The following is a 10853-nucleotide window of genomic DNA, read 5'->3' on the forward strand; positions in this document are numbered from 1 at the left end:
TTGAAGTTCAAACTCTTGCTCGAAATCACACTTGGGATTTAGTGCCTGCTCCATCTAACAAGAACATTGTTGGCTGTCGGTGAGTCTTTAGGATTAAAAGAAACTCAGATGGGTCCATACAGTGATACAAAGCTCGGCTTGTAGCGAAGGGGTTTCACTAAAGTCCTGGCATCGACTTCTTTGAGACATTCAACCCAGTTGTCAAAACCTCCACCATTCATGTTGTTCTAACTCTTGTTGTATCCTATGATTGGGAAATTCACCAACTCGACATCAATAATGCATTCCTCAATGGTAATCTAGAAGAAGATGTCTACATGGTTTAACCTCCCGGGTATGAAGATCACTCAAGAAGATCAACAAGCTCAAAGGCCGATCACTCAAGAAGATCAACAAGCCCAAAGGCCAACCATCCAAGAAGATCAACTAGCTTAAAGTTTATAGTTTATTTTGAAAGCATCAAAATACTGTGTATTAGAGATTGTACTCACTTTCCATAAAATTAATTCAAATATAAAGTTCAAGTTCCACGAAATAAATTTCTCTTGAAATCTTGTGTAAACAAATTGGCACGCCCAATGGGACCTCTCTACCTCTCATCTCTCTCTCGTCATCTGAGTCAAGAAATCTACAGATGTCACCAAAGAAAGTTGCATCCAAAGCTACCGTCACAAGCAACACTTACATAAGTTTTGTCATCACAGAGGAAATCTGGGGCCAACTGATGGAATTTCATAAAGGCGGGATCGTCATCAGAGAAAATCCCTTGTTTGAAAACTATGCTTCTATTACTGATCTATCAGAGAAAGAATCACATTTTGATGTAGTGTCTATCATGATGACTGACGTAACAACTGAGTCGATCATGGCAGAGATGGAGGTAAAGATAAATCTCCTGATGAAGGCTGTAGAGGAGCGAGATCATGAAATCGCTGCTTTAACATATCAGATATAGGCTCGAGATACTACTGAATCAAGTCAATCCCCAGCTACAAAAGCCAATGACAAAGGAAAGACTGTCTTGCAGGAAAGTCAGCCACCACAATCCACCTCTGTTGCCTTCCTGTTAGTTCAACACTCCAGGATATGATCACAAACTCAATAAGAGCTCAGTACAAAGGACCGTTGCAAAGCTCCTTTATGTACTCCAAGCCATACACCAAGAGAATCAACAACCTGAGAAAGCCAACTGGGAATCAACCTCCAAAGTTCCAGCAGTTCGATGGAAAAAGGCAATCCAAAACAACATGTTGCACACTTCATTGGAACCTGTGAAAATGTAGGAACCAGAGGAGACCAGCTAGTTAAACAGTTCGTCTGTACCTTGAAAGGAAATGCTTTCGATTGGTATATTGATTTGGAGCCAGAAGTGATTGATAGTTGGGAACAACTAGAAAGGGAGATCCTAAACCGCTTCTACAATACAAGGCATATTGTTAGTAGATGAAGCTGACAAACACCAAACAGTGGAAGGGAGAGACGGTCATCGATTACATCAACCGATGGAGAGCTTTAAGTCTGGATTGCAAAGATAAACTTACTGAATTATCTGCAGTGGAGATGTGCACTCAAGGCATGCACTGGGAGCTTCTCTATATCCTACAAGGGATAAAACCTCGTACGTTTGAGGAGCTAGAAAAACGCGCTCATGATATGAAGCTAAGCATTGCCAATAGGGGAACTAAAGATTTCCTAGTCTCTGAAGGGAGAAAATACAAAAAAGATGCCAAGGGCACTGAAAAGATCATGGGTAGTGTCACAAAAGAATCTATTCATGTGGCCCCATTGAAATTTTTCTCCAAAGAAAAACAAACAAAATTTGAAAGAAGGCACAATGAGGGCGAGAAGCATCATCCAACTCTTAAAAACTGACAAGAGAAGGATTATCCATTCCCTGACTCTAATGTGGAAGATATATTGGAGCAGCTACTAGAGAAGCAACTTATTCAGCTACTGGAATGCAAGTGGCTGGAACAAGAAGGAAAAATAGATGATCCTAACTTATCATCGGGTCATTAGTCACCCAGTTGAAAGGTGCTTCGTGCTGAAGGAACGAATTATGAAGTTGGCTCATGGAAAGAAGATTGAGCTAGATTTAGATGAAGTAGCTCAGACAAATCATGCTATAGTAGCGATGACTTCAAATGTTCCAATACTGTCTGTGTCCCATGCTTAAAGACAAAGTCCGATCCAGTTTGGAGAATTTGAGCCTATAGTTGTTCGATTCCAACAAGAGATTCAAACAGCAAATTCCAAAAAGAAATATGAACTTGTTGAAGATGACAACGAAGGGTGGATAGTAGTGATTCATCGAAAGAGAAGACAACCAAACTCCACCAAAAAAGAGTCGCGTTCCTATCAAAGCTATAGAAGAAGAAATAAGACTCATAAAAAGAAAGGCAAAAAGATGACACGGAAGCCTAAGCTTGCTAAGAAAAAAGACAAGTACTTCCCTCAATTCTGACGGCTGGCAACTTCGGTAGAATTTCTCCCAAGAAGCTTTCTCAATAATCATCCAGAGAAAGTATCAGAAGTTATTGCATGTCACACTGTCGACATAGTGGAAATCGACAACAATCATGTGACTGCTGAAGAAGTCAAAGACTCAGAAGAAATGAAGCAAAGAATTTTTGTCTTCGATCGTATTAAGCCTTCAAGTGCTCGATCTTCAGTCTTTCAAAGATTGAGTATGGCCACGATAGAAGAAGAAGACCAATGTCCAACGACTACTTCTGCTCGAACTTCAGCCTTCAAAAGTCTAAGTATATCCACATCAAAGAAAGATCAACCTCCAGCATCTGCTTTCGATCATCTCAAGACAACAAGCGATCAATGTAAAGGAAGGATGAAAATCTTGAAGCCAACGTCATTCCATGAAGAAAACAACAATGAAACGATTTATAGTCGTGTCCCTTCACGCATGAAGAGGAAATTTTATATTGACATAAGTATAGAAGGTTCCTTGATAGTGAAGCAAAACTCATCATATTGACGAATCCTACAAATGAAGAGGATAACCAAAACCATGATGAAATAAGAGCTTCTGAAGTTTAAATGAAAAAGTTCCTCATCGCAAGAGCCTAAACTGTATGATGCTCCTAGCCTGCATAAGCTTAAAATGTGAACGACCCAAAAAAAATTTGTATGAACTACGTTACGACTTGATTCCTTTCATTATAAAGGGTACGTAGGCAACTTAAAGAAATTTAAGTTCAGTCGCGCATAAAAAGAAAAAAAAATCTCTTCGAACTACATTATGACTTGATCCCTATCATTAAGAAGGGTATGTAAGCAGCTTGAAAGAAACTTCAAGTTCAATCCAGTTAAAAAAAAAAAAAAAAAACTTGAACTACGTCATGATTCGATCCCTTTCTTTAAAGGTACGAAGGAAACTTAAAGAAATTTAAGTTTAGTCCATCAGAAGAGGTACCACAACCACCTAAGTATAATACTACAAGATTGATGTTGATCATCCCCATCAAAGAATGACACTTCAGATTGAAGATGTTCATCTCTATTGGGAGCAACACAATGGGTTAAAGATGTTCATCCCTCGTAAGGAGCCAACACAGTAAATAAAAGGCACACACGTGGAATGAACTTCGCTTTCTCTTTAAAAGTAAACTTATATGCTCCTCCATCTTCAAATTTAGAGGCTCCATCGATGCTTCATCTTCATGCTCAAAGTCACAAAGTCAAACCTACTGCCAAAGCTTCATGCTTCATCAAACTCAAGTGCGAAGGTCTCGTCGATGCTTCTCCATATTTAAGTTCAAAAGCTTCATCGATGCTTCTCCATCTTTAAGTTCAAAGGCTTCATTGATGCCTCTCCATCTTTAAGTTCAAGATTAGCATGCATGGCCCCACTTCCATCTTCAAGTTAAAGGTCGATGTGCATGACTCCGCTTCATCTTCAAGTTCAAGGTCGGTGTGCATGGCTCGGTTCCATCTTTAATGACTCGGCCTACAAAATCATGATGTAGCTTTGCTTCATCTCCAAACTAATGACGCGGTTTCACTTCATCTTCAAAGTCGTGGCGTGGCTTCGTTTCATCTCCAAACTAATGACGCGGCTTCGCTTCATCTCCAAGTCGTGGCGTGGCTTCGTTTCATCTCCAAACTGATGACGCGACTTCGCTTCATCTTCAAAGTCATGGTGCGGTTTCATTTCCTCTCCAAAATATTGGTATAACTTCAACTCTTCTCCAAAATTTGTGTAGCTTCGCTTCCTCTCCAAAAATGTGGGTGTGGTTCCACCTCATATGCGAGATCAAGTTTGGTTTGTCTAGCTCTACCTCATATGTGAGGACGACTCTAGTCCATTCGGCTTCACCTCATATGCGAGGACAACTCCGGTCCGTCTGGCTTTACCTTGTACGTAAGATCGACTCTAGCCAACCTGACTCCGTTCAAAATCTTGATGGCACATTCTTCTCATCTTCAAGGTTTGATGGCATATCCGCTCATCTTCAAATACTCAATGGCATATTTCCCTTATCTTCAAATTTTGATCAAGGAGTAACATAACAAGGTAAACTTCCTCCTTTGGGTGATCGAATGGGAGAGTTGTATGCCTTTGCAGGGCCCCTTCCCATGATGATCAGGATACACGAGCGGCGCTACAAGGTAGACCTTTCCGAGATCCTCCCTAGGGTGATCGAATGGGAGAGTTGTAAGCCTTTGTGGGGCCCCTCCCATGACGATCAGGATACACGAGCGGTGCTACAAGGTAGACCTTTTCGAGATCCTCCCTAGGGTGATCGAATGGGAGAGTTGTAAGCCTTTGCTGGGCCCCTCCCATGACGATCAGGATGTACGAACGGTGCTACAAAGTAGACCTTTTCAGGATCCACCTAGGGTGATCGAATGGAACAGGTGTAAGCCTTTGCGGGCCCCTCCCATGACGATCAGGATACACGAGCACACCAAAGACGGGTTGATGAGATTAAAAAAAAACTTGTTTTATTGTGCTCCTTTGGTTGCACTGTAACTCCTACAAAAAAAAAAAAAAAATAGTAGGGGGAGCAAGTTAGTAAAAAAAAATAATAAAAAAAAGAGAGAAAAAAAAGAGAAAAGTCAAAAAAAATAAAAAATATATATATGAAAACAAAAAAGGAAGGGAAGCCTTAATTCCCCATCTTTCCTTCTTTCTCCCTTCTTCTCACTTACAGCTTCCTACTGCAATTCAAGGCTGATTTGTAATCCGAGTCCGATTGACAAAGGATGTAAAGAACGTAAGATCGAAAGAGAATCACAATTCAAACTGCAAAGGACGTAAGAACGAAGGAGATCACACTACAAGATGAAGAAGAGCATGCATCCTGCCAGTATTTATATAGCTAAGTTCGATGGAATTTTTTTCTACTAATCAGTTGAAATCTGATAAAATCACGGGTTACTCGAACTGAATACTGTTTATTTTGTTGTGGAACTCTGATTCTTGCTAAAATTAGGTAAGAGTCAACAAAAAAAGATCATGTTCGATTGGAGGCTGCCTGAATTAGGGGTCACGGTGAAGTTTTGAATCCCCAGATTCAACGGCGAGGAGTTTTAAGCTTAAGACTTGAGAGAATCTGGCATAAGCTAACAGTATGGAGAAGGAAATCTCGCTAAGGCTAGTATCGCTAGCCACAAAGCATACGGCTACCTGAGATAAAAAAAAAAGAGAAAAAAATTATTAATAAAATAATAATAATAATATAAAAAGGGAGAATCTCGCTCAAAATCCTTTCGCTGGTGTCGCTCTCTCCAACAATCTCACTCGAAATGCTCTCGCTGATCTCGCTCTCTCCAAAATCTCGCTCTCTCCACTCTCGCTCTCTCCCACTTTCTCGCTCATAATCTCGCTCTCTCCCACGATCTCGCTCTCTCTAGTGTCGCTCTCTCCAAAATCTCGTTCTCTCTCGCTCTCTCCAACTTTCTCGCTCACAATCTCGCTCTCTCCCACGATCTCGTTCTCTCTAGTGTCGCTCTCTCCCACAATCTCGCTCTTTCCAGTGTCACTCTCTCCCACTTTCTCGCTCAAAATCTCGCTCTCTCCAACAAACTTCACGTGCTAATTGCAAGCACTGCAAACAGAAGATTATGAAAGTAGAGGAACTTGTGAACTTAGTCACCCATGGCCTTGCTGGAAATACCGATGTCTGGATGAACTTACTTCAGCACCTTGAAGATGTAGATCTTCTACGTTTCTACACTCTTCTTCATCCTCTTATTCTTCTTGTCTCTGGCAGTAGAGTATGCCTTCTTCAGCTGTTAAACGAATCGAATTCGATTCTCAAATTAAGTTCCTGGTGAAGTTGGTAGGGTATCACCATGAAGTTGGTAGGGTATCACTGGTGATGGCTTGGTAATCGCTGGTAATGGCCTGGTATCGCTAGGAATGGCTTGGTATCGTTGGAAATGGCCTGATCTCATTGGTAATGGTTTGGTATCCCTGCCTCCTGAGCGGATTAGCGAATAGGCATACCGGTTCATGCCATCAATCCTGGTTATGGCCTGATCTCACTGATAATGGCTTGGTATCGCTGGTAATGGCCTGATCTCGCTAATAAGACTGTCTTCTAATACGTTGGCTCTCCAAAATCTCTTTCATTTAAGTTCAAATTCATATTCCATTCAAATTGGAATTAAAATCAACTGTTATTCCAAATCTTAGTCTAAAGTTTCTAATCTAAATTTTTATTCTAAATTCAAGTCAGCCAAATCGGGTGAGATAAATGTCAAATCTGTCCCAAATTAAAATTTGGCCATATCCCAAATTTTATTAATATTCGAATGGTTAACCTTGATATTGAGTTATGAATAAAATGTCGAGTCAAAATTTGGTTATATTCCAAATTTTATCTCAAATTTAAATCAACCTTAGTTTCTATACTCATTTCCAAGTAAAATTGAGCATATCCCAAATTTTTATCTCAAACCAAAATTGATCAAGATTCAATTTCACCCCAAATAATATTCCGAATTCGAATTAAATTAAATTTGCAATTAAAGTGGAATATAAATTCTACTTTAGTTCAAATTAAAGTTTACTTAGCGAAAGTGTGTCAAATGAACAAGATTTCAAATCAAAATTTTGAGCTAAATTCTCATATTTTGATCATGATGATGCATCAAATTAAAAGAGTCAAAAAATCATACTTTGATCTCAAATTACATTTTTTTTAGATTCATCCACCCATATACGTGCATAAATCTCGAAAAGGGGGCATTTGTTGAATGAGAAATTTTGGATCAATCACAAGTCACCACGTCGTTTGCTAAATTAACAACGAATTTCTAAATCATTGACTTTGGGTCCAATTAGAAGTTGACACATGTCCCGAATTGAATTGAAGACAAGTTTTGATGACGTTATGCGGATGAATCAGATGAGATTAAATTGGTTCAATTTGATATTACTATTTAAGCTTAAAGTCCAAACTACAAAAAAAAAAAGTTGAATTTAACCAAATTCCAGACCAGGCCCAAAACCAACTAATTGGGCCTAAGGGTTAGGCCCATGGACCAACCAAGCCCACGAAGCCCACCCGAGAACTCTATAAATAGAGAAGTTCTCTTCATTTGTAAGGACAGCATTTTCTACACTCAGAAGACCCAGAGAGAATTCATTAACAAGCAGAGGACTCCCTAGACTCCTGAAGCTACACTTCTATAAGGCAGAAGACCTTTGAAGACACAAATACTCTTTCAAGACTTCTACTTCAAGCTTTCAAGACTCCTGAAGTTGCACTCCTATAAGGCAAAAGACCTTTGAAGATACAAATACTCTTCCAAGACTTCTACTTCAAGCTTCCAAGACTCCTGAAGCTGCACTCCTATAAGGCAGAAGACCTTTGAAAATACAAATACCCTTCCAAGACTTTTACTTCAAGCTTCCAAGACTCCTAAAGTTGCACTCCTATAAGGCAAAAGACCTTTGAAGATACAAATACTCTTCCAAGACTTCTACTTCAAGCTTCCAAAACTTCTGAAGCTGCACTCCTATAAGACAGAAGACCTTTGAAGACACAAATACTCTTCTAAAACTTCTATTCCAAGCTTCTAAGACTTTTACTTCAAGAACGTTCGGTGTTTTTCTTCTCCAAGTCAAGCATATTCACCCAACTGAGAGAGAATCAGAGGATCGAGTATTAGAGATCGAACCACATCGCATCAAATCAACTCCAACATCAGTACCAACTCAAGTTCAACTCCACGAAACACATTTCTCCGGAAACCTCGTGTGAATAGTTAATTTTTTCTGTTATGTTATGTTCTTCTTCTTTCCAATCGTTAAAAGCTAAAAAAGTGTATTACAAACCCGTTCTGATACCAAGTGAAATTTTAAGGTGAATTGACAACCCGATCATAGTTGTCAAAGTTGATGCAAAAAAATAACAATCAATAAAATAAATAAAAAGACACAAAGAGATTCATAACCTAGTTCGAAGATTCACTAATATTAAGGAGTCAAACTTTTATAACAGAGTACTTACAAGTAAAATAACGATATTTATGTGACCCACATAGAGCCTAACTCAATGAACAACTAAGCTCTCCCTAGATGTGAGACTCCTTTTCAATGGAACTTAGGCTCCCCTAAGTAAGCAATATTAATGAAGATCACTTTGACTTCCCTCAGTGTATGAGACTCCATCTCTTTAATACAATCTTTCACACTACAGTGAAGATGATTCATTGATAAGAATTAACTCCCCCAAGTTGAAGAACTCCTTTTTCATACAGCAATGTCTTAGGCTCCCTCTAAGACAAAGAATTCCTTCTTGAAAAAAAAGTTTTAGACTCCCCCTAAGACCATGCAAGCTTCTTGTTCAACCGTGATTTTCCCAACAGATATGTTAAACAAAGACAATACTCAATTGCACTGTACAAATGGCCACCACACAAAGTACAAGACCATCAAGACAAATGTAGAATCAAGAACCCTAATAATGCAAAAACCTCCAAATAAATGGGCACATCGGAGAAAAGGAAAAACATCCCAATCAAAATCGGTAGACTAATAAGAAAAGGAAAAATCCATGAAAAATAATTTGTATAATATTCCACATAAGGAAAAAAATTAATCTTGCAAAAATAGCATTTTGTGTGACATCTTTTGTGAAAACACTCATTCAACTGTAAAGCCAAATTCCTTAAACAAATATTTAGCCAGTAGTAGAGTCTCTAACAAAGTTATTACAAAATCATATATAATATTTATTTATTATTTTTTGTTTAATTGAAATCTATACTATGTAAAAAAGGTTAGGATATATTAGATAATAAATTTAAAAATAATGTTTCTTTTGAGTATCACATTAAATGCATAAGAATTTTTTTATAAAAAAAATCTCATTATATCTCATTACATTCATATTAAATGCATATTCTACATTAAATTAAAAACAATATTTTTTTAGTATTACTTTAAATGCATAACAATTTCTTAAAAAAAAAATTATTTCACTCATTATATTCATGTTAAATAAACAATATTTAAAAAATAAACTATTTTTATAGTTTAGATTAAAGTTTGGAATTAAAAACATAATTTCAACTAATAAAAGATTATTAATTTAAATTATGAGGATTATCCAAATCAAAAAGAAAAAAAGAACATAAAACTAGTTCCATATTTTTGTTACCACATCATATTTTCGTACCATATCTTTGATTAGTATAATAAGAATTAATGTAAAATGTTTAAAAAATAACATTAAGTAGACAATCAAATCAATGAGTCCAACACAATTCAAATCTTTCATTATTAACTAATTAATAAAAAAATATTTTAATTCAAATTAATATTTGAAACTGAATAGGTAATTAAACAAAATTTAAAAAATATATTATTTTAGTCACTAGACCATTATAAAGATTTTTTTAAGAAAATAAAAAAATTAATAATCTAGCTTGAATTGAGTGGATAATCAAATCTCTCCCAATAAAAAATTTATTTTTCTAATTATTTAAAATTGAATATGATAAAAAAAATAAAAATAAGATTGACATATATTAAAGTTTGAAATTAGATAGATAATAAATTTGTTCAAATAAGAATAAAGAAAAATATTTTTTTATTACTAAACAATTACTATAAAATTAAATAAATTAAAATAGTTTTAAATAAAGTTTTAATCAAACATATAATTAAATGGAAAATTCTTATAAATAGAAAAATCTCAAAAATATTTATTCTATATAAAAAGATTGATTTAGTTTAAAACGATTAAAATCAGAGATGGCAATCAAAATAAAAAATTAATAATTTTAAGGTTTTAGTTTGTCCATTTTACACTATTTTATTTATATTGTTTTAATACTATAATGATAATTAATTAATTAGTTACCTATCAACTAAAATTTAATCCAAAGTCGTTAGGCATAAATTATATTTTAAAATTATTGTAATTAAGTTCCATTTTAATCTTTACAAAACCATGTAGCATCAAACTAGCATATAAAAAATTTTGATTAGGTTTTCAAAATTTAAAAGTTTTCTACAATATTTTTCACAAGATTTAAAAGCCTTAAAAAACTTGCATCAAATCTACACATATATTATCGATATTATAATAATAATAATAATTTATACCTACTAAAATGTAATAAAACAAAAGAAAATTTGATAATATAGCAAAATTTTAAGTTTTATCTGAATGTTTGACATAATTTGAAATTAATAAGATTTATGGAAAACATCATGCCTGGTGTTTTTAGCTTTCAATAACCCAAAAACACGGTTGGGAATATCCTTAACGTCTGGCCCTTTTTAGATTTATATTAAAAAATTGATTTTTTTTTTAAAAAAATTCACACCTTATATCTTTTTATCAGATTTACTTATTTTTAAAAGAAAATCTACT

The sequence above is a fragment of the Benincasa hispida genome, chromosome 8 (genome assembly GCF_027475165.1).
Source record: "Benincasa hispida cultivar pf3 chromosome 8, pf3_genome.v1.1, whole genome shotgun sequence".
NCBI lineage: Eukaryota > Viridiplantae > Streptophyta > Magnoliopsida > Cucurbitales > Cucurbitaceae > Benincasa > Benincasa hispida.